At 46.8% G+C, this 24,395-nt stretch overlaps 1 long non-coding RNA gene across 1 annotated transcript; it reads right to left on the bottom strand.

Annotated features, from left to right (window-relative positions):
* Positions 1-699: 699 nt before the first annotated feature.
* Positions 700-18,473, bottom strand: LOC141171833 (uncharacterized). The gene is made up of 3 exons (XR_012252377.1): positions 18,348-18,473; positions 6,425-6,531; positions 700-2,260 (listed from the first exon to the last, which is right to left on the bottom strand). It is a non-coding gene; the product is annotated as an uncharacterized lncRNA (long non-coding RNA).
* Between the last annotated feature and the right edge of the window lie 5,922 nt (positions 18,474-24,395).

Raw genomic sequence — 24,395 nt, 5'->3', positions numbered from 1 at the left:
AGTACACAGTGACTGCACCAGCAGAATAGTGAGTGCAGCTCTGGAGTATAATACAGGATGTAACTCAGGATCAGTAATGTAATGGATGTACACAGTGACTGCACCATCAGAATAGTGAGGGCAGCTCTGGAGTATAATACAGGATGTAACTCAGGATCAGTAATGTAATGGATGTACACAGTGACTGCACCAGCAGAATAGTGAGGGCAGCTCTGGAGTATAATACAGGATGAGTAATGTAATGCTTATATAAACTGACCCTATTTTATTATGTAGAAATATTTTTCTTTTCAGATAGAGATGCCATTTGGAGACCTTTGCCCATCCGGTCACTACTGTTCTAATGGTATCAGGATCGCTTGTCCTCCTGGCACATGGAACAGCCGGGAGGAAGCTGTGGACACTACCTGGTGTTTGCCGTGCCCTTCAGGGACCTACTGTGATGTGCCAGGATTAGCTGAACCAGCTGGGCCTTGTCACCCTGGTAAGTCTAAGGTCACTTTTTTTTTAAATCAGGTATTTTTTATTAAAATGTTTTTTTTTTCAAAATTAAGAATATTACAAACAGAGATAGACAATCCCCAAACCCTATCCCTCCCCCACAATATAACACAACAAGATATGGCAAATACGGAAACAGTTCCATAGTTCGGAAAAAGGGAAAGTACCGTAGTAATCAATTAGATTCATATTGCTGCCGCATACAGTAGTCAACCAATTACAGCTGATGTAGGAGAAACGATCTATAAATCTTAATATTTAATACCGCATAAACTGCAAAAATAAACAATCCTAATAATGAAAAGGGACCCAGGCAGTATCTCCGTAACTCTCTTATGCTAACCCTGATCCATCAATCCATGAGGCCCAGAGTTATTTGGAATTTAGTAATGGCATTTCTCTTTAAGTAAACTTTGCTCTCCAGGTTTAGTAACCAATTGATTTTATTTATGAATTCCGAAATTGTGGGCACCTGATCTGATATCCAATATTGGGCTATTAATTTCCTAAACAACATGCGGGACACAGCCGTCTTGCCACGGTCATCAGTAGTTTAATCTTCAATATAACCCAATACACATACCTAGGGGGCGAGGGGACTATGTTAACTAAATAGACACTATTTTTGATTTCTATAGCGCCTTTCCAAAAGGAAACTCATGGTGACATATTCCGAATTCACTTTGCAATTGAGAAAATTCTTTAAACATGTCACCTATTAAAATGTGAGATCTGTAAAGACCCCTTAGGCCTCAGCTTTTCAACCTCTTTAATTTTTAAAGAATAGAGAGGCACGGGGGATCCCACAGAGAAGTAAATTGTGTGAACCCATGTAAGCCCCTAAATTCTCACCTTCCACCATATTCGGTGAATTACGTGTAACGCCTATGTGCTTCCAATGCCTCATATAGCCTAGATGACCCAAAGTGGCATTGAAGCCAAAGGCGCTGTGCACACCCATCTCCAGAGTCGTAATAACCATGGATATGCCATAAAATAATCCCACAAATCTGGAACTGCCAAGGCCACCAGCACTTTTATCATTTCCAGCCTGATTCGTGGAGTTTGCTTTCCCAATCAATTCCTTAAACAGGCGATTAATTTTAAAAGTGATATCCAGGTTGGAGAGAAGCCACTTTACATTCAGCATTACCCAACACCTCAAGTCCAACATGATAAATATAATTAATGACCTCTATGTGTTTAGGGTATTTTTGCCTTCTTGGTTCTTCGAGTCCTAGACCAGAGGGAGGAATATCTGGTGACATCTGTCCTTCAAAGCATTTCTGTCTAGAAGGTTCATCCAAGCCCGTTCCTTGTCCTGACGGCATGTACAGCAACTCAACAGGTGCGGCAAACTCTATGTATTACAGGGATAAACCAGTGAATCTATATGATGCGAAACCGTGATATTTATTATGTAAGAATCTCAATATCAGGTACTGTAGACATCGATGCAGATGGAGCAGCTGAATTGTGAGATTAGAGCTCCGGACTTCTTATACTTTTCCTTAGCTTTATTTATTTTTTCTCCCAATTCAGGTCGATCTCTTTGCTCCGTCTGCCCCATTGGCCATATATGTCTCGGTGGGGATATTGTAGTCTGTCCTGCAGGACATTTCTGTCCAGATGGGGCAACTTCAGGTCCAGTTCCTTGTCCACCTGGAAGCTTCAGCCCAGTACTACGACTGACCACTGCAGAGGGATGCCAGCCATGTCCACCAGGTGATGCCTCCTTGCCCACAGTCTTACTGATTGTCTGTTTATGCACACACACAGAAATACAAAGTAAGGTTTAAAGTTTGTCTATGGGTTACAGTCATTCTCATCTATATCTAATATCACAGTATGCATCACAACAAACCAGTATTAAAACCCATGCCTAACGCTCTGAATGGTACCATTGAGAAGGTGAGGGACCCGGTAGACTCAGAGAAGCGGTGCTACCTAATTTCTAAACTTTCTCTCTTAGGGATGTTCTGCAGTGACTGGGGCTCTGGGGCGGTTACTGGTCATTGTGAACCTGGATTTTTCTGCAGTGGAGGTAAAATAAAACTCGATATTGTTTCGTTATGGGAGAAAATTATACTAACACTAACAAAACAACAAAAACGTGCCAAATGGGGGCTGAATGTGGTCCACAGAATGGCTGTTATATATCGCACCTAAACAGTATGCCAGAGAGTGTGATATGGCCTCCTGAAGATGGAGAACGCTTCCCTTACAGTGCAAGGTTTATAATTGCTAGCACTTAATGAGACCACCATTCCCTGATGAGTAGTTATTACTGCATTGCACCATCCCCGTACTAACTGCAGAGCCGAACTGTTAGATTGTGTATTATCGGTTACTGTAGTAATATAGGAAAGATATACTTATACAATTCATTCCTTCATACACTCACGCTCTATAGTGTCTGTTTGCCAGGATTTATAGTACTGTGCAAAAAGTGATAGTTAGTTGTGGAAAAAATGCTGCAGAGTAAGAAGCTTTCAAATTGAAGTGTTAACAGTTCAATCAATTAACAAAATTCAAAGTGAATGAACAAAAGAGAAAAGTAAATCCCATCAGTATCTGGTGACTGCCCGTCACCTCCATCATCAGTATCTGGTGACCACCCGTCGCCTCCATCATCAGTATCTGGTGACTGCCCGTCACCTCCATCATCAGTATCTGGTGACCACCCGTCGCCTTCATCATCAGTATCTGGTGACTGCCCGTCACCTCCATCATCAGTATCTGGTGACTGCCCGTCACCTCCATCATCAGTGTCTGGTGACGGCCCGTCGCCTCCATCATCAGTATCTGGTGACTGCCCGTCACCTCCATCATCAGTATCTGGTGACCACCCGTCGCCTCCATCATCAGTATCTGGTGACTGCCCGTCACCTCCATCATCAGTATCTGGTGACTGCCCGTCACCTCCATCATCAGTGTCTGGTGACGGCCCGTCGCCTCCATCATCAGTATCTGGTGACTGCCCGTCACCTCCATCATCAGTATCTGGTGACCACCCGTCGCCTCCATCATCAGTATCTGGTGACGGCCCATCGCCTCCATCATCAGTATCTGGTGACCACCCGACACCTCCATCATCAGTATCTGGTGACCGCCCGTCGCCTCCATCATCAGTATCTGATGACGGCCTGTCGCTTCCATCATCAGTATCTGGTGATCACCCCTCGTCTCAATCACTTCTTTTCAGTCACTTGTACACAGTTTATGAAGGATCTTGGCAGGAGGTTGTTCCAAACATCTTGGAGAACTGCTCCCATATCTTCTGTGTATGAGGCTTGTGCGGATCCTTCTGTCTCTTCATGTGATCCCAGACAGACGGGATGATGTGAGATCAGGGCTCTGAGGGGCCGGATCATCACCTCCAGGGTTCCTTATTCTTAATGACATTGCTTGGATTTTGGGGGTCGTTGTCCGGCTGCAGAATAAATTTGGAGGCAGTCAGACGCCTGCTGATGGTATCACATGATATAGAAGTATCTGCCAGGATTTTTCAGCATTGAGGTTACCATTTATTTTGACCAAATCCCTCAACTACATTTGCTGAAATCCAGCCACACACTTGCAGGATCCTCCACCAAGCGTCACTGTTCCTGCAGACCCTCATTATTGTGCCGCTCTCCAGCCCTTCGGAGAACAAACTGCTTCTGTTAGATCCAAATATGCTAAATTTTGATGCCGCAGTCTTGCCACCTGCTGCCATTTTTCTGCACCCCAATTCATATGCTTTTGTGCATAGTTGAGTCGCCGGGCCTTGTGTCCATGTTGAAATTAAGTGCTTTTTGTGGACAGACTTCACTGAACAGTAATGGGTGAAGCTGGGACCCCCTGGTTGCTGCCGATCCTCAGCTGATTTGGAAGGGAAGTTTTGCTTATTGTGTCTTTCATCTGCTTCATTACGTTTTTCCTTGGCTGACCACTGCGTCTACGCTCCTTGAATATCTCATCTTGAAATCTTTGCCTGTAGAGACCTTGCTGATGCACTATAACTACCTTGTGTCTTGTTGCTGAGCTGCATATTCCCATGGTGTGTGACTTGAAACTGTCTTCCACAACCTCACCTTTGTGCAGAGCTTGGCTGCTCCTCACCCAGTTTTAAGCCTCCTATACAGCCATTTCTGTTTCAGTTAATGTAACCAAATTCAGTTTAGTATAATTGGACATTCACATATTAGACTATAATCTTACATATCTTTGACTTCATGTAAGTGAACCCAGAAGAACTCATGTTTGATGGGATTCACATTTCTTTTCTGTTCATTCACTTTGCATTTTGTTAATTGATAAAAATAAACTATTAACATTTCTGTTTTTATTCTATTCCTATTGTGCAGCATTTACTTCACACCTGCCTAAAACTTTTACACAGTGCTGTACATCTGCTACTTGTGTCCCCTTCAGGCAAAGAAGTGTCCCAATCTAATACTTTTTCCATAGAAGACCTACTCTTAACTTTTGTAAACTTTTACTATGCTATGATTATTAGGATCCCTTGTACCAAACCCTTCTGGTCACGTGAATGAAAGTTTTGGCGGTCCTTGTCCTGTTGGCCACTATTGTCCTGCGGGCTCCGCTGCCCCAATTCCATGTTCATCTGGTAGTTTCTCTGACAGGTGAGTCTTGCAGTAAGTCTTGCTGTAGTTTCAGTTACTATCATCTTAACTACTACTAAGACATCAATTTCTGTCTTATTACAATGCAGACGTGTCGTATTAGCGCTGACGCAGATTATTTGGGATTATTAGTACCAGACCCGTGCACATATGAGCTCACAATCTAATCATCTTCTGAACAGGTCCAATCTAAGCATGGCATCCCAATGTACGCCTTGTCCGCCCGGGTATTACTGCAGCTCGGTCGGCCTTGATGCCCCGAGTGGACTTTGCCTTGCTGGATACTACTGCTCCCTTGGGGTCTCCTCATCAGCTCCCACCGCAGAGTGTAAGATGATGACCATTATAGCAATGTTACACTGTAGAGTTAAATAAATGGGATAAATTGCCCATTAGTATATAGTTTATATTTGGAGTGTGCAAAACTCTTCGAAAACTTAAAAGAACTTAAAACATATTGCTTTATTTTCTAAACAATCTATGTAATATTGTATTTCCAAACAATAATGAATATTATTTGTTCTGGTTTTATGTCCCGACCAGTATTTACAGGAGAAGGAGGTAGCTGCCCACAAGGTCATTATTGCCCAGCTGGAAGTCCCCATCCACACGCCTGTCCTGCAGGGACCTATAACAACCTCACTCATCAACCCGACTGCTTCCCGTGCCCCGCTGGGCACTTCTGTGCGGAGAATACCAGCGATTATAGCAAATTTCCGTGTCCGGCTGGGTTTTACTGCCCTGAAGGTATGAAAAGATGGGTTCAGTCTGCATTCATGGGTCAGGATTCGACACTGAAATAAGAAAGTGAGGAGGATACCCACTGCGTGGATAGTAAAGGGAAGCATTTTTTAGTTATGCTATGGTGAGATAAAGGAAGCCTGGCAGATGCTTCACCTGAAAGTTGTGAATCCATGTGTACATCCTTGCTATTTCCTAAATGGCACCATGGGGCTCGACCTCGTTGGGTTTTAATGTAGTATACTTGTGAGAAGCAATGCTTAGTGCACACTTCAGAGGCTTTATACATTTTTAATGGATCCCATTCATTAATATGGCAGTAAAAAAAGATGACCGAATAATCAGTTCTGAAGCCATCTGCAAATTCACACCATAGTGCACTATTCTGCCCGTTCTATACTGTCATCAGACTGTATGGATGTCTAATGGGGTTAGGCTTTTTATATCCTATCTCTGTTTTCTGTGGAAGGTTTTTCCAGCCCAGAAATTGACTGATGTGAAAAAATTAAAACACTATTTAGCAGGAAATGCCACATGTGTTCTGGCTGACTGACCGGACATTTAGAGGCTCCCCGGGTGTAGGTAGGCTTAAAGGGGTTGTCGGGTGTCCCTCACTTCTGCAGGTACCAGCCATAACCCATGTATAAGCGCGACGCTGTATCTGTAAGAAAGCAATAATAGTTTTGTGATCTCATGAAAACAATTTTATTCTATGCTTTTTGCAAAAAAAGATTGAAGGTCCAGCGTTATCACATGTGCGTAACTATTGCAGTCGTCCACAGAAGCATTCGTAGCAACAATTACTAATACTAATTTTTTAAGACTACAATTAAAAAACTTATCCTGCAAAGTAATATTTGCGTATGATTTAGCATCCTTGCTGCCTGGCTTGCTGTGTGCAGTAGTCCGCCCCGCAGCGTCTCACTATAAACCATTACAGCGGAGAACAGATTTAGCTCCCTGCAGCTTCTAGTCTTCCCTCTCTCCAGGCAGTGTTCCTGAGCACATTCCTAATTACTAAATATTTTATTTAAATGTTCTTCTGTAATAAAAAATCAATGAAATAATGCGTCTACCAATAAAATGGAACAACAATCGGGGACATAAAAGCTCTAAATATTTAATCTCAGTATTGAATAATAATCGCAGTGAGTAATAATGTGCGGGATGTTAAATAAGGCAGAATATGCATGAAAACTAAAGAAAGGAACGGCGGCTGTAAACGCCATTGTCCATCGCCCCCGGGTAATGTCCTTTCATGAATAATTTTGCGGCTCCCAAGCAGGGGGTTATCGGAGGGACTGATGGTTTTAATCTGTTTACTGATTATTAGTAAAGAATAGTGACCTCCATCACCAGCCCCCAATCCTGGTTTTATGTGACTACATTTTATTTATTTTATCAAGTTCTGCATAACTTTCTGATACTTTGGAGGAGGTTAGGGAGAGGGGATTAATCATAACGAGACTTTTTTCAAGTCTGTTTTGCTTCATTTTTGTTATTTGCGGCAAATTCATCCAGCATTTAATGATTTTGGCGCAATTCATAAATTGTTCTTAAGATTGTCTTGCACAGCGCTGCGGAATATGTTGATGCTATATAGGCTAAATAAATAATAATAAAAGAACAATTTATTTTTTTTTACAAAAAATGGCATTCAACAAAATCTCCGGGTTTTTTTTGGGGGGATTTAATTTTTTTTCCAACCGGAACTTGGTGATAAAAAAAATATTTGATAGATTCCCTCCTTTTCAATTTCCTATCATTTTTATGATGTCAACTTTACATCAGTGACTGGAAACAATCTTATTAACATCCAGTAGCAAAAAAAAAATCTCTAATGATTGTGTCCGGTACCCCAAAACTCAATAATACAGAGAATAGCTAATCTGCACAGAAAATGAATTAAAATGTTAACTTCCACAAGTTATATGTAATTGGATTGACTATTGTTACTATGTTCAAATATTTGTTCATCTAATTATGCTGGTTTTGCAGAGCCAAGATGTATAAATAACCCATGTTTAATGCTTCTTTGGGGGGTGGAGAATTGTGTTTCTCCAATGTTTGTCTGATTGTTGTTGTTTTTTTCCTTTTTTTTTTTATTCTTTTTTTTCCCTTTGTGTAAATCTTTATATAAATCAATAAAAAACATTTGATTTAAAAAAAAAACAAAAAAATGATTGTGTCCTGGTCAGACATTCATGGCTCGTTACAGTGTATCAATGCCCTGTCTTGTAAGGTGTAAACAATGGATTACATTTACTTGTTGCAAGCAGAGTTCTTGAAAATAGAAGATAATGGAAAACAACGTACAGTATATTAGAAAGTTGCTAACTTTTTCCTTAACTAATGTGTGGATAATTGAAATAAAACTGAAAATGTTCATGCCCTAATACTAATACAGTGATCTTTTTGGAAAATTTCAGGAACCCAGCATTCCTGCGAGTTCCCCTGTCCTCGTGGCTACTATAATCCTGACCCTCGGTCTCACAGTATCGATAGCTGTTTGCCGTGTATCTCAGGGCATTACTGCGGGGCGGAAGGACTGAGCGCCGTATCTGGAAAGTGTGACCCCGGTGAGTTTGCATTTCCTAACATTTTACGTCTGCAGAGTATGTAAGTCCTTCGCCTAGTTAGCTGACACAAATCTGTCTGCTCTGGTCTCTGACTTTTGCTCTCCTCTCCCCTTCTTTTATGTTGGTGATTGTTAGGAGGTTGCACACTGCAGAGAGGGGGGAAGCATTCAAGTAATAAGGGAGGGCAGCTCATTCTGTAGAGAAAAGCACATGATCCTTCATGAGTTGTAGAAGAGGAAATCAATCCAGGAATGAAGCTGTTCTGATACACGAGATCTAGTGAACACAGACATCAAATCCAGCATGTATAACTGGGAAGAACAAGTCCACAAGTGAAAATTCTGAAACTATGAGCAACCTGCAAACCACCTGTCATGAGCAATGAAACTTTAACTAAAGGTAGCAACTAACATGGAAAAATGCATCCATTGCCTGTAATAAAATAATGGCTGACTGTAGACTTTCATGTACTTACAATTACATTACTTACTACATAAAGCTGTAGGAATAGGACCACTGTAGGAATAGGACCTCTATCACCTGGAGCCCTGTACACACTGCTACATCTGTACTGTAAGTGATATTGAGGGATGTGTCCAAGTGTGTCTACTTCTCTTTAGGTTGGTTTTGTGTTTTTGCTGCTTGGACTCCGCAGCCCTTTGACCTGGATAATTACACCAGTGCCAACTGCTTGTGTCCTGCCACCTCCACTGGGGGAAAGTGCCTGCCTGGCTTCTACTGTCCGGAGGGCACCACAGAGCCCATATCCTGTCCTCCTGGGTTTTACTGTGAGAATGCAGGTGAGAAAAATGCTTATGTGAACGAAAAACATAGTCATTAAAATAAACCTATCATCCAGTCCTCTTCACACACACACATCACCGAAGAGGGGCAGACATAGAAAACAGTCTACTGTGTGGAGCAAAAAGAACAAGTGTATCTGATGGTAGAGTATAGATTTCTAGAGTTTAGGGCCCTTTTTATTATAAGTCTGTAAAAGAGTTGTATATACAGTATGTATATTGTAAACTCATCATTTTTTTTCATTGGTCAAATCCTTAATGCTGGAGGCCATTATCTAGTCACCCACGGCATGAGCCACCCTCCGTCTCACCTAGTCACCCACAGCATGAAGGACCCTCCGTCTCACCTAGTCACCCACAGCATGAAGAAACCTCCGTCTCACCTAGTCACCCACAGCATGAAAGACCCTCCGTCTCACCTTGTCACCCACAGCATGAAGGATCCTCTGTCTCACTTAGTCACCCATAGCATGAAAGACCCTCCCTCTCACCTAGTCACCCACAGCATGAAGAACCCTCCGTCTCACTTAGTCATCCATAGCATGAAGGACCCTCCGTCTCACCTAGTCACCCACAGCATGAAGGACCCTCCGTGTCATCTAGTCACCCATAGCATGAAGGACCCTCCCTCTCACCTAGTCACCCAGAGAATGAAGGACCCTCCATCTCACCTAGTCACCCACAGCATGAAGAACCCTCCGTGTCACCTAGTCACCCACAGCATGAAGGACGCTCCGTCTCACCTTGTCACCCATAGCATGAAGGACCCTCCCTCTCACCTAGTCACCCAGAGAATGAAGGACCCTCCATCTCACCTAGTCACCCACAGCATGAAGAACCCTCCGTGTCACCTAGTCACCCACAGCATGAAGGACCCTCCATCTCACCTAGTCACCCAGAGAATAAAGGACCCTCCCTCTCACCTAGTCACCCAGAGAATGAAGGACCCTCCATCTCACCTAGTCACCCACAGCATGAAGAACCCTCCGTGTCACCTAGTCACCCACAGCATGAAGGACCCTCCGAGTCATCTAGTCACCCACAGCATGAAGGACCCTGCGTCTCATCTAGTCACCCACAGCATGAAGGACCCTCCGTCTCATCTAGTCACCCACAGCATGAAGGACCCTCCGTGTCACCTAGTCACCCACAGCATGAAGAACCCTCCGTGTCACCTAGTCACCCACAGCATGAAGAACCCTCCGTCTCATCTAGTCACCCACAGCATGAAGGACCCTCCGTGTCACCTAGTCACCCACAGCATGAAGAACCCTCCGTGTCACCTAGTCACCCACAGCATGAAGAACCCTCCGAGTCACCTAGTCACCCACAGCATGAAGGACCCTGAGTCTCATCTAGTCACCCACAGCATGAAGGACCCTCCGTCTCATCTAGTCACCCACAGCATGAAGGACCCTCCGTGTCACCTAGTCACCCACAGCATGAAGGACCCTCCTTCTCATCTAGTCACCCACAGCATGAAGGACCCTCCATCTCATCTAGTCACCCACAGCATGAAGGACCCTATGTGTCATCTAGTCACCCACAGCATGAAGGACCCTCCGTGTCACCTAGTCACCCACAGCATGAAGGACCCTCCGTGTCACCTAGTCACCCACAGCATGAAGGACCCTCCTTCTCATCTAGTCACCCACAGCATGAAGGACCCTCCGTCTCATCTAGTCACCCACAGCATGAAGGACCCTATGTGTCATCTAGTCACCCACAGCATGAAGGACCCTCCGTGTCACCTAGTCACCCACAGCATGAAGGACCCTCCGTGTCACCTAGTCACCCACAGCATGAAGGACCCTCCGTATCACCTAGTCACCCACAGCATGAAGGACCCTCCGTCTCACCTAGTCACCCACAGCATGAAGGACCCTCCGTCTCATCTAGTCACCCACAGCATGAAGGACCCTCCGTCTCACCTAGTCACCCACAGCATGAAGGACCCTCCGTCTCACCTAGTCACCCACAGCATGAAGGACCCTCAGTCTCACCTAGTCACCCACAGCATGAAGGACCCTCCGTGTCACCTAGTCACCCACAGCATGAAGGACCCTCCGTATCACTTAGTCACCCACAGCATGAAGGACCCTCCGTGTCACCTAGTCACCCACAGCATGAAGAACCCTCCGAGTCACCTAGTCACCCACAGCATGAAGGACCCTGCGTCTCATCTAGTCACCCACAGCATGAAGGACCCTTCGTCTCACCTAGTCACCCACAGCATGAAGAACCCTCCGTGTCACCTAGTCACCCACAGCATGAAGAACCCTCCGAGTCACCTAGTCACCCACAGCATGAAGGACCCTGCGTCTCATCTAGTCACCCACAGCATGAAGGACCCTCCGTCTCATCTAGTCACCCACAGCATGAAGGACCCTCCTTCTCATCTAGTCACCCACAGCATGAAGGACCCTCCATCTCATCTAGTCACCCACAGCATGAAGGACCCTCCGTCTCACCTAGTCACCCACAGCATGAAGAACCCTCCGAGTCACCTAGTCACCCACAGCATGAAGGACCCTGCGTCTCATCTAGTCACCCACAGCATGAAGGACCCTTCGTCTCACCTAGTCACCCACAGCATGAAGAACCCTCCGTGTCACCTAGTCACCCACAGCATGAAGAACCCTCCGAGTCACCTAGTCACCCACAGCATGAAGGACCCTGCGTCTCATCTAGTCACCCACAGCATGAAGGACCCTCCGTCTCATCTAGTCACCCACAGCATGAAGGACCCTCCTTCTCATCTAGTCACCCACAGCATGAAGGACCCTCCATCTCATCTAGTCACCCACAGCATGAAGGACCCTCCGTGTCACCTAGTCACCCACAGCATGAAGGAACCTCCTTCTCATCTAGTCACCCACAGCATGAAGGACCCTCCGTCTCATCTAGTCACCCACAGCATGAAGGACCCTATGTGTCATCTAGTCACCCACAGCATGAAGGACCCTCCGTGTCACCTAGTCACCCACAGCATGAAGGACCCTCCGTGTCACCTAGTCACCCACATCATGAAGGACCCTCCGTATCACCTAGTCACCCACAGCATGAAGGACCCTCCGTCTCACCTAGTCACCCACAGCATGAAGGACCCTCCGTCTCATCTAGTCACCCACAGCATGAAGGACCCTCTGTCTCACCTAGTCACCCACAGCATGAAGGACCCTCCGTCTCACCTAGTCACCCACAGCATGAAGGACCCTCAGTCTCACCTAGTCACCCACAGCATGAAGGACCCTCCGTGTCACCTAGTCACCCACAGCATGAAGGACCCTCCGTCTCACCTAGTCACCCACAGCATGAAGGACCCTCAGTCTCACCTAGTCACCCACAGCATGAAGGACCCTCCGTATCACCTAGTCACCCACAGCATGAAGGACCCTCCGTGTCACCTAGTCACCCACAGCATGAAGGACCCTCCGTCTCATCTAGTCACCCACAGCATGAAGGACCCTCCGTCTCATCTAGTCACCCACAGCATGAAGGACCCTCCGTATCACCTAGTCACCCACAGCATGAAGGACCCTCCGTATCACCTAGTCACCCACAGCATGAAGGACCCTCCGTGTCACCTAGTCACCCACAGCATGAAGGACCCTCCGTCTCATCTAGTCACCCACAGCATGAAGGACCCTCCGTCTCATCTAGTCACCCACAGCATGAAGGACCCTCCGTCTCATCTAGTCACCCACAGCATGAAGGACCCTCCGTCTCATCTAGTCACCCACAGCATGAAGGACCCTCCGTCTCATCTAGTCACCCACAGCATGAAGGCTCCTCCTTCTGTTGTTCTTCCTAGTAGTTAGGTACAGTGAGCCCATGCTGTCTTTATACTGATGCACAATTGGTTTATCTAAGGCTGTAGAGAAAAATATCAACAATTGATGGGAAGTTTAGTAATCAGAATCATTCCTGACAAAGGCAATGTCCAGCTCTTTCTAGTTTTCTATCCACATAGTTCTGCGTGTACTAAATCACCAATCCTGAACTCTCCTTGTACAAATCTTTGAAAAAATGTATTAATTCCACTTACGCCTGTAATAATATTTTATCCATGCTGTTATTATGACTTTTCCTTTCTTTGTGCCATATTCCAGGCCTCGGTGCTCCATCTGGTGAATGCGCTGCAGGTTTCTATTGCACGGGAAGGGCCAAGACTTCCAAACCCACCGATGCCCTGCAGGGAAATATCTGTCCTCCTGGGACATTTTGTTGTAGGTTCACTTACTTTCTACTTTTTTGCTCCCCAGTTTCTTGTCTGTCTGTTCATCATGTTTTTTTCGTACTTGTAGCGAATGGTTCCCATCATCCACAGCTCTGTCCGGCTGGCACGTTTTCGGCAGATTACAGCTTAGGAAGCGTCTCTGAATGTAAGCCGTGTCCTCCAGGGCTGTACTGCAGTGGGTCTGGTATCATGTCCCCCACAGGGCAGTGCCCAGAAGGTACCATCCAAAGAAAAGATAAGATCTGATGTCTTTTACACCATTTGTTGCTTCCTTGTCCTATTTCTTGCTGCTTCGTTTTGTCTGTATAATAGTGTTCTTGGTGCACCAGATCTCAGGTTCATCTCTTTTTGCAGGTTATTATTGTCCTGAAGGGCAGACACAGCCTGATAGTTTACCATGTCCCTCAGGACATCGATGTACGGCAGGGAGCTTAAAGCCTTTACCTTGTGATTCTGGATTTTACCAAAATGCGGAAAAGCAAACCACATGCCGGATCTGTGAAGCAGGTAGACCTAAACCCAGGAAACAGATATGGAGATGGAGGCCATAACATTTAATGGGGGTGTCCAGGACTTTTATATTGATTTCCCATCCATAGGATAGGTCATGAATATCTGATCTTTGCTGGTGCTACACCCGGCACACCTGCCGATTAGCTGTTCCTGGTGAAAATGGCGGTTGGAAGTGCTTAGTTGCGGAAAATGGGGTGCCGGTATCGTACCCCAACCGGTCAGATATTTTCATCAGATATATAGAAAATAACGCCTTTAAAGCCACATTCACATGTTCAGTATGTGGTCCGTATTTCACATCAGTATTTGTAAGCCAAAACCGGGAGTGGGTGAAAAATGTAGAAGTGTTGACGTGTTTCTATTATACTTTCTCTAAGATTGTTCCACTCTTGCTTTTGGTTTACAAATACTGATGAAAAATACTGACCAAATACTGAATGTGTGAGCGTAGCCTTAGTCCATAGATCTGCAGAATATGGCTGCTTGAGACGATAATCTGGATTTTACCAAAAATTTTGCACCACTTGTCTTCTATATGATATTATTATAGAATTTATTAATGAGCTCAATTTGAGAGGGAGTTTGCAACTATTTTATACTTTTTTCTGAGCTGACGGATGACCACGTGTAAGTTGAGTTGAACTTTGATGTGGTCATAAATCAGCTGAGATCAGAAAAAGCAAGATCAAAGAGTTACAAACTCGCCTTCAGAACAAGCTCACTGACATATCCTCAGGTAACTCATTCTACAATGAGCAATGTGCAGGGTAACAAAAGAGCCCATTAAAGCCAAGAGGGGCAATACTTTCATTCAAACTCAATTACAAAAATTCTGTTAAGCCCAAAATAGATGTGTGTTTTTACTTAAATGCATTGTCCGCAAAGGTCTCCATATATTGTATAAGTTCATAAACTTTCAATTATACATTTCTTTCAAGGTTTCAATATTTTAGAGATCTCTGTTTGTGGTCAGTGAGTGCTAATAACATGAGAACAGACAGTAGTTTGGAAATCATTTCTGAACACTGATGTACAGCTCATACCAAGAAAGATCCGTGCTACAATGTATTCCAGGAACGAGTCTCCAGCCATGGCCTGGAAATGATCAGGACATTGCTTGTTGGCAGTGAATGTAATTTTTTGTAATTGCTGCATTATCTACAGTTAGGTCCATATATATTTGGACAGAGACAACATTTTTCTGATTTTGGTTCTAGACATTACCACAATGAATTTTAAACAAAACAATTCAGATGCAGTTGAAGTTCAGACTTTCAGCTTTCATTTGAGGGTATCCACATTAAAATTGGATGAAGGGTTTAGGAGTTTCAGCTCCTTAACATGGGCCACCCTGTTTTTAAAGGGACCAAAAGTAATTGGACAATTGACTCCACGGCTATTTCATGGACAGGTGTGGGCAATCCCTTCGTTATGTCATTCTCAATTAAGCAGATAAAAGGCCTGGAGTTGATTTGCGGTGTGGTGCTTGCATTTGGAAGGTTTTGCTGTGAAGTAAACATGCGGTCAAAAGAGCACTCCATGCAGGTGAAACAAGCCATCCTTAAGCTGCAAAAACAGAAAAAACCCATCCGAGAAATTGCTACAATATTAGGAGTGGCAAAATCTACAGTTTGGTACATCCTGAGAAAGAAAGAAAGCACTGGTGAACTCATCAATGCAAAAAAACCTGGGCGCCCACGGAAGACAACAGTGGTGGATGATCGCAGAATAATCTCCATGGTGAAGAGAAACCCCTTCACAACAGCCAACCAAGTGACCACCACTCTCCGGGAGGTAGGCGTATCAATATCCAAATCTACCATAAAGAGAAGACTGCATGAAAGTAACTACAGAGGGTTCACTGCACGGTGCAAGCCACTCATAAGCATCAAGAAAAAGGCTAGACTGGACTTTGCTAAAAAACATCTAAAAAAGCCAGCACAGTTCAGGAAGAACATTCTATGGACAGATGAAACCAAGATCAACCTCTACCAGAATGATGGAAAGAGAAAAGTATGGCGAAGGCGTGGTACAGCTCATGATCCAAAGCATACCACATCATCTGGAAAACACGGCGGAGGCAGTGTGATGGCGCGGGCATGCATGGCTGCCAGTGGCACTGGGTCACTAGTGTTTATTGATGATGTGACACAGGACAGAAGCAGCCGAATGAATTCTGATGTATTCAGAGCCATACTGTGTGCTCAGATCCAGCCAAATGAAGCCAAACTGATTGGTCGTCGTTTCATACTACAGATGGACAATGACCCAAAACATAAAGCCAAAGCACCCCAGGAGTTTATTAAAGCAAAGAAGTGGAATATTCTTGAATGGCCAAGTCAGTCACCTGATCTCAACCCAATTGAGCATGCATTTCACTTGTTAAAAACTAAACTTCAGACAGAAAGGCCCACAAACAAACAGCAACTGAAAACCACCACAGTGAAGGCCTGGCAGAGCATCAAAAAGGAGGAAACCCAGCGTCTGGTGATGTCCATGAGTTCAAGACTTCAGGCAGTCATTGCCAACAAAGGGTTTTCAACCAAGTACTAGAAATGAACATTTTATTTACAATTATTTAATCTGTCCAATTACTTTTGGTCCCTTTAAAAACAGGGTGGCACATGTTAAGGAGCTGAAACTACTAAACCCTTCTTCCAATGTTAATGTGGATACTCTCAAATGAAAGCTGAAAGTCTGAACTTCAACTGCATCTGAATTGTTTTGGTTAAAATTCATTGTGGTAATGTCTAGAACCAAAATCAGAAAAATGTTGTCTTTGTCCAAATATATATGGACCTAACTGTATGTATAAATGAGAAGTTCTACGAAATTCGGTAGAGTGTCAATGCCCCCACAAGGGATTAGTTTGCTGTCAGTGAATGAAAACACTTTATTTTCAGAGGCATTAAACCTTTATATAGCTTGTCCTGGTCTCAGCTGAGAAGTGGATACAATGTATCAGATAGATAAACAGCCTGGACTCCAGACTGATACATTGTGACAAAGCATCAGAGATTTGTGCAGCTGCTGATGTATTTAGCTCACAGAGCATTGTCTAGACTGGATATAAATGTATCCACCTCCCAGGTGATGGTAGGACCAGTCTGTTTACTGTGTGTATTCTCGTTGACTGACAGCATACGATTTTATATACTATTGTTCTGAAAAGGATGAGAAACCGAAACACATAGTAAATAAGAACGTTATATAGTGTTGTTTTTTTTTAAAGAGCATAAAATATTTTCTAGTTTGTGTCCTTTTTGCTGTGTACCCCAGGATTCTTCTGTGAGCGGAGGGAGCTGCCTGTCAGTGACTACACACAGTTCATTTGCCCACAAGGGTATTTTTGCCCCCTGGGTACACAGTTTGCCACTCAGCATAGCTGTCCGGAAGGATCCTATGGACCCAGACACGGTCTGTCCAGCATCGTGGATTGTGTACCGTGTCCACCAGGGACATTTTGTAAGGGATCTGGACAAGCAGCTCCTACAGGTAAAGTTCTATATTAAGTGAACCATCACCATAAAGTCACCATGGTTGTATACACAGAGTATATACCTCATATTGTAACATGTTTTTTAGGGAACTGTTCCTCTGGGTACTGGTGTAAGGAAGGGGCGGCAGATGAATATCCACAGGATGGTCTTTCTGGTGACATTTGCCCCCCAGGGAATTATTGCCCAGAAGGTCTGAATCATGTTAGGTACTACACATACTATCTGAAAATGACACATTTTATTAAGAGTTCTGTATTTTATTCCTAGGGACACGATCACCGCAGCCCTGTCCTGCCGGCACCTGGACAGACGCAAAAGGTCTGAGAAATAGACACGACTGCAGGCCGTGTCCTGGGGGGAAATTTTGCAATAGTTCCGGTCTTTCCTCTGCGTCAGGGCTGTGTGCACCTGGGTGAGTCTCCTATTGTATGTTCACATGAGGCAGATACACTGCCATTTTTTTTTGCAGGAGAAAATCTTGTATTACAGCAACAGCAATAGTTGAGATTTTAGCAAATCACATCCATGTTATTTTATGTTCTGAATATTCACTGCAGATTTATTCTTCGCAATTCATAGGTTAAAATGTGCTGCAAATCCACATAAAAATCCATGACAAATGTGTGTCCAACATGCAGATTTTGATGTGGATTTCCTACTGAACTGCTGCATAAAGATGCAGCAGAAACTCCACAGTAGAAAGTTTCTCAAGTGTCATTAACTTCTTGTAGAATTGCCCCTAGTGTGTTTGGGCAATGACCGGCCCTTCAGAGTACACTTACTCATGTTCTGCGTACAATTTGCTGCTCCTGAAATACACTGCAGATGTGTATGTAACATACCTGGCGGCGTCCTTGCATGGTGGTCCATCTCCCACTGTGCAAGAGCGCGCACTTGATCTCCTGTCCAGAATGTCTCTCTGGCTTCCCTCCATGCTGTCTGTTTGTGTCTGTTTCTGCTGCTTAAGGGCGGCGCCCGATCACTTCCTGCCTTTTGTACCTGCTGTGGGTCACACCCCTTGTGCGTCCTCAGCCTATTGCTGTCTGTCACTTGGTATATAGCTCAGCAGCTCCCTTCTATCCCTGCCTGAGCATAGTGTTTTCCTTCAGTGTGTGCTTGCACTCTGAAGGTGCCAGGTCCCGTCTTTGTTTCCTTGTCTGCCTTTCCTGGAGGCTGTATTTCCAGGCCTGTCTGAACTTAGTCCTGTATGTCTCCTGCTTTGCGGTATTAGTTCCCGTGTCTGAACTGAGTCCTGTATGTCTCCTGCTTTTTGTATCAGTTCCCGTGTCTGAACTGAGTCCTGTATGTCTCCTGCTTTGCGGTATCAGCTCCCGTGTCTGAACTGTGTCCTGTATGTCTCCTGCTTTGCGGTATTAGTTCCCGTGTCTGAACTAAGTCCTGTATGTCTCCTGCTTTGCGGCATTAGTTCCCGTGTCTGAACTGAGTCCTTTCTGTGTTCTCTTGTCTGTACTGTCTGAACACGCTCCTTGCCTGTTCGTTCCGCCTCTCTGGGGGCCGTATTCCCAGACCCGCTCCTGTATCCCTCTGCAGTGTCGGTCTCCTCCGTACACTCAGTTCCAGTCTGAACTCTCTCCTGTCCTTTACCTGTTTTGCCTCTATGTCCGTTCCCTTCCTTTTTCTGCAGAGTCTGAACTCGTACCTAACTCCTGCTTATTGTCTCTGCAAGTACTGTGTGAGTATCTGGCTCTGTCTTTCCCTTCCTGTCTGTTCCGTGTGAACAGAGCCCTGTCCTCCCTGCTCAGCCTTGTCGGCACTCTAGCTGTGCTTGCCTTTACCCCCCTGCCTGCATACCCGCCTGCCTGCATACCAGTCGTGCCTGCCTATACCCTCCAGTCTGTGTGCCAGCCTACCAGCCTGTTCCTGTATTCCCCTGTGTGGGTCAACAGCCGTGTCCGGGGTCTGTCCTGGAGTAGCACCTGGTCCCTCTGCTCGGTTCCTCCTTGGTGCACTGGCGTCGTATGCCGTCGTGCGACCCTGGTCGGATCGGGTGAATACTTAGTCACGCCCCTCCAGGCATTCACTCTCCGGCACGGTCCAGTGGAATCACTACCAATCACACGCACACGCCGCTTAGCCCGGGCGTGTGCATAACAGCATGCTCAGGCCATGGTTCCCGTTGAGCCCCACGGCCTTCGCTCTTTGAGAAGTTTTTCCAGCGAATACATGCATTAAAATAAAATAAATAAATTTTTTTCCCCCTTTAGCTGAGTTCCAGGCGAGTTACGCACCCGTCCAGATGGATCTATCAGCCCTCGTTCCTGCGGATCCGCCACGTTACTATGGGGATCCAAGACAGTGTCGTGCATTTGTGGAGCAATGCATGCTACACTTTAAGGCCTACCCTCTCTATTTTCCTTCCGATTGGGCTAAAGTGGCCTTTATGATTGACTACCTAGCGGGTGATGCCTTGAAATGGGTCACCCCCCTATGGGAAGCATGGGATCCTGTCATCCTTGACCTGCAGGCCTTCCTGGTGGCCTTTCGTATGGTCTTCGAGGACCCTAACTCTGAAGCCCCTGCTGAAGCTTCACTTCCCAATATCCCGGAGCAGCCCCGACGGGTAATGTGTGTGGGTAGCGCAATAGTCCTCCAGCCCAATGAGACTACTGCCCACCCAGAATCCTCACAGGGTGACTACGCTTTCCGGAATACTTCTCTCAACCTCAAGAGGCAGCCCAGACGTGCTAGACTTAGAGGCAAGCCGTCACGCCAGGGTCTGTCCTCCCTGAGACCTCCTGACCCCAACCTTGAAGTCCCTACTGAAGCTTCATCTCCCTGTATCCCGGAGAAACCCCAATGGGTAATGTGCGTGGGTAGTGCACCAGTTCTCCTGGCCGAAGAGACTTCTGCCCATCCAGACTCCACACAGGAGAACTTCCTGCACCCGGCATCAGATGCTTCTTTCTCTTTAACCGGTGTGCATGTCCAAGGATGCTCCAAAGCTGTGGTTACCTCAGAGTCTGTGCACCTCTACTACCTGGCGGAGGATCCCCTGTTGCCTCCTGAACCCTCCGGGATACCACTCGATGACAAATGGAGAGAGACTTCTCTACACCCGGTACTCAATACTTTGTCCGCTTCGTCCTGTGAGCCTGACAATGGGTACCCCAAAGTGGTAGTTACCTCCGAGTCTCTACACCCCTCCGACCAGGCGGAGGATCTCCAGTTGTCTCCTGAACCCTTCGGGGTGCTACCTGGTAGCGAAAGGACAGAGACTCTCCTATACTCTGTACCTGATACCTCGCTCGCTTCGTCCAGTGAGTCCAACTTAGTGTACTCCGAAGCAGAGGTTACTCCTGAGTCTCTACACCCCTCCGACCAGGCGGAGGACCTCCAGTTGTGTTCAGAATCCTTCGGGGTTCCACCTGGTGGTGAATGGACAGAGACTTTCCTATATCCTGGATCTGATACCTCGCTTGCTTCGTCCAGTGAGTCCGACCTAGTGTACTCTGAAGCAGAGGTTACCCGTGAGTCTCTACACCCCTCTGACCAGGCGGAGGACCGCCAGCTGTCTCCAGAACCCTTCGGGGTGCCACCTGGTGGTGAATGGACAGAGACTTTCCTATACTCGGTACCCGATACCTCGCCTGCTTCCTCCAGTGAGTCCGACCTAGTGTACTCTGAAGCAGAGGTTACCCGTGAGTCTCTACACCCCTCTGACCAGGCGGAGGTCCGCCAGCTGTCTCCAGAACCCTTCGGGGTGCCACCTGGTGGTGAATGGACAGAGACTTTCCTATACTCGGTACCCAATACCTCGCCTGCTTCCTCCAGTGAGTCCGACCTAGTGTACTCTGAAGCAGTTGTTTTCTCTGAGCCTCTGCACTCTTCTGACCCGGCGGAGGACCTCCAGTTGTTTCCTGAATCCTCCGGGATATCACCAGATAACAAAGAGACAGTGACTTTTCCTCATTATGTACCTGATAACCCGTCTATTTCTTCCTGTGAGCTTGACAAGATGTACCTCGAAGCAGAGATTACCCTTAAGTCTCTGTCCCCCTCCAACCCAGTGAACGACTGGCCCTCGAATTCCCTGCGGAAGATTCTGGCAGGCCTGAAGAAGAGGGGGCGTAAGGGGGGAGGTACTGTAACATACCTGGCGGCGTCCTTGCATGGTGGTCCATCTCCCACTGTGCAAGAGCGCGCACTTGATCTCCTGTCCAGAATGTCTCTCTGGCTTCCCTCCATGCTGTCTGTTTGTGTCTGTTTCTGCTGCTTAAGGGCGGCGCCCGATCACTTCCTGCCTTTTGTACCTGCTGTGGGTCACACCCCTTGTGCGTCCTCAGCCTATTGCTGTCTGTCACTTGGTATATAGCTCAGCAGCTCCCTTCTATCCCTGCCTGAGCATAGTGTTTTCCTTCAGTGTGTGCTTGCACTCTGAAGGTGCCAGGTCCCGTCTTTGTTTCCTTGTCTGCCTTTCCTGGAGGCTGTATTTCCAGGCCTGTCTGAACTTAGTCCTGTATGTCTCCTGCTTTGCGGTATTAGTTCCCGTGTCTGAACTGAGTCCTGTATGTCTCCTGCTTTTTGTATCAGTTCCCGTGTCTGAACTGAGTCCTGTATGTCTCCTGCTTTGCGGTATCAGCTCCCGTGTCTGAACTGTGTCCTGTATGTCTCCTGCTTTGCGGTATTAGTTCCCGTGTCTGAACTAAGTCCTGTATGTCTCCTGCTTTGCGGCATTAGTTCCCGTGTCTGAACTGAGTCCTTTCTGTGTTCTCTTGTCTGTCCTGTCTGAACACGCTCCTTGCCTGTTCGTTCCGCCTCTCTGGGGGCCGTATTCCCAGACCCGCTCCTGTATCCCTCTGCAGTGTCGGTCTCCTCCGTACACTCAGTTCCAGTCTGAACTCTCTCCTGTCCTTTACCTGTTTTGCCTCTATGTCCGTTCCCTTCCTTTTTCTGCAGAGTCTGAACTCGTACCTAACTCCTGCTTATTGTCTCTGCAAGTACTGTGTGAGTATCTGGCTCTGTCTTTCCCTTCCTGTCTGTTCCGTGTGAACAGAGCCCTGTCCTCCCTGCTCAGCCTTGTCGGCACTCTAGCTGTGCTTGCCTTTACCCCCCTGCCTGCATACCCGCCTGCCTGCATACCAGTCGTGCCTGCCTATACCCTCCAGTCTGTGTGCCAGCCTACCAGCCTGTTCCTGTATTCCCCTGTGTGGGTCAACAGCCGTGTCCGGGGTCTGTCCTGGAGTAGCACCTGGTCCCTCTGCTCGGTTCCTCCTTGGTGCACTGGCGTCGTATGCCGTCGTGCGACCCTGGTCGGATCGGGTGAATACTTAGTCACGCCCCTCCAGGCATTCACTCTCCGGCACGGTCCAGTGGAATCACTACCAATCACACGCACACGCCGCTTAGCCCGGGCGTGTGCATAACAGTGTATTATGAGATGGTACTGAGCATAACAGCCCTTTCTCAGAGCCATCATTGGGGGACTCAGGAAACCCTGGATGTATGCTGCTGCCACCAGGAGGTTGAAATTGAGAATTACACCCATGGTTTCCCGTGTCCCCCAATGAAGCGACAGAGAAATTGAGTTTAATTTTCTTTCAATTTCAGGTATTACTGTTCAGAAGGAGCTGAAATATCAACTCCAGTGGATGGTCTGTCAGGAGGCCTTTGCCCCCCAGGACACTTTTGCCTGTCTGGATCATCTGCTCCTATCTTGTGCTCTCCTGGCACTTACACGATGCAGAACGGAGCGACTGAATGTGATGTGTGTCCGGCTGGAAAATACTGTGTTCCGGGAATGAGCCCTCAGCCGTGTCCTAGAGGTAAGATGAAAATCAGGATCAGCAGAATAGTGAGTGCAGCTCTGGAGAATAATACAGGATGTAACTTAGGATTAGTATTGTAATGTATGTACACTGTGACTGCACCAGCAGAATAGTGAGTGCAGCTCTGGAGTATAATACAAGATGTAACTCAGGATCAGTAATATAATGTATGTACACAGTGACTGCACCAGCAGAATAGTGAGTGCTGCTCTGGGGTATAATACAGGATGTAACTCAGGATCAGTAGAGGAAAAGTAATGTAATGTATGTACACAGTGACTGCACCAGCAGAATAGTGAGTTCAGTTCTGGAGTCATAGACGGATTATAATGAGGGCAATCTGGGATACCGCCCGGGGCCCCGGGGGGCCCGGGGCTCCGGGGTGTCCATGGCCAGATTGTCCTCATTATAATATGTTCGGCGCCGCGGCACATACCGGCAGACAGTGGCGGGGGGGCCCCCGGACCGCTCCCCCAGCAGCGGCGCGCGGCCGCTGCTTCTTCTTCGGCCGGGCCAGCACTGCATCTGTTAACTTCCCTGTTTGCTGGCCCGGCCACGTCACAGCTAGAAGACACGGCCCTGGGCGCGGCCGTGTCTGCTAGTGTGACGTCACGCAGTGCGCGCCCGGCCTGCACTGATGCACCGGAGAGAAGCTGGACGACTGGAGCTGAGCCGGGGGATGGTGAGTGTGTGTGTGTGTGTGATTGAGTGAGTGTGTGTGTGTTTGCAGGCAGATATCATTGTGTGATGTTTGTTTATATGTATTTTTGTGTTTCAAATGTGTTTATGCGTGTATGCATATGTCTGTATATGTTTGTGTGTGTGCGTGACTGCGTGTGGCCTCCCGCTGTCTCTTGGGGGGGGGGGCCGTGCGGCCTCCCGCTGTGTATAGATGGCGCCGTGCGGCCTCGTGCTGAGTATAGATGGCGCCGTGCGGCCTCCTGCTGTGTATAGATGGCGCCGTGCGGCCTCGTGCTGTGTATAGATGGCTACGTGCGGCCTCCTGCTGTGTATAGATGGCGCCATGCGGCCTCCCGCTGTATCTGGGGGGCGCCGCGTGGCCTCCCGCTGTGTATAGATGGCTACGTGCGGCCTCCCGCTGTG

Source organism: Phyllobates terribilis, unplaced genomic scaffold (genome assembly GCF_046119375.1).
Source record: "Phyllobates terribilis strain yellow unplaced genomic scaffold, ASM4611937v1 Scaffold_12__6_contigs__length_324123572, whole genome shotgun sequence".
Taxonomy (NCBI): Eukaryota; Metazoa; Chordata; class Amphibia; order Anura; family Dendrobatidae; genus Phyllobates; species Phyllobates terribilis.
The sequence above is the reverse complement of the archived record's forward strand: the minus strand, read 5'-3'. Positions and strand labels throughout refer to the sequence as shown.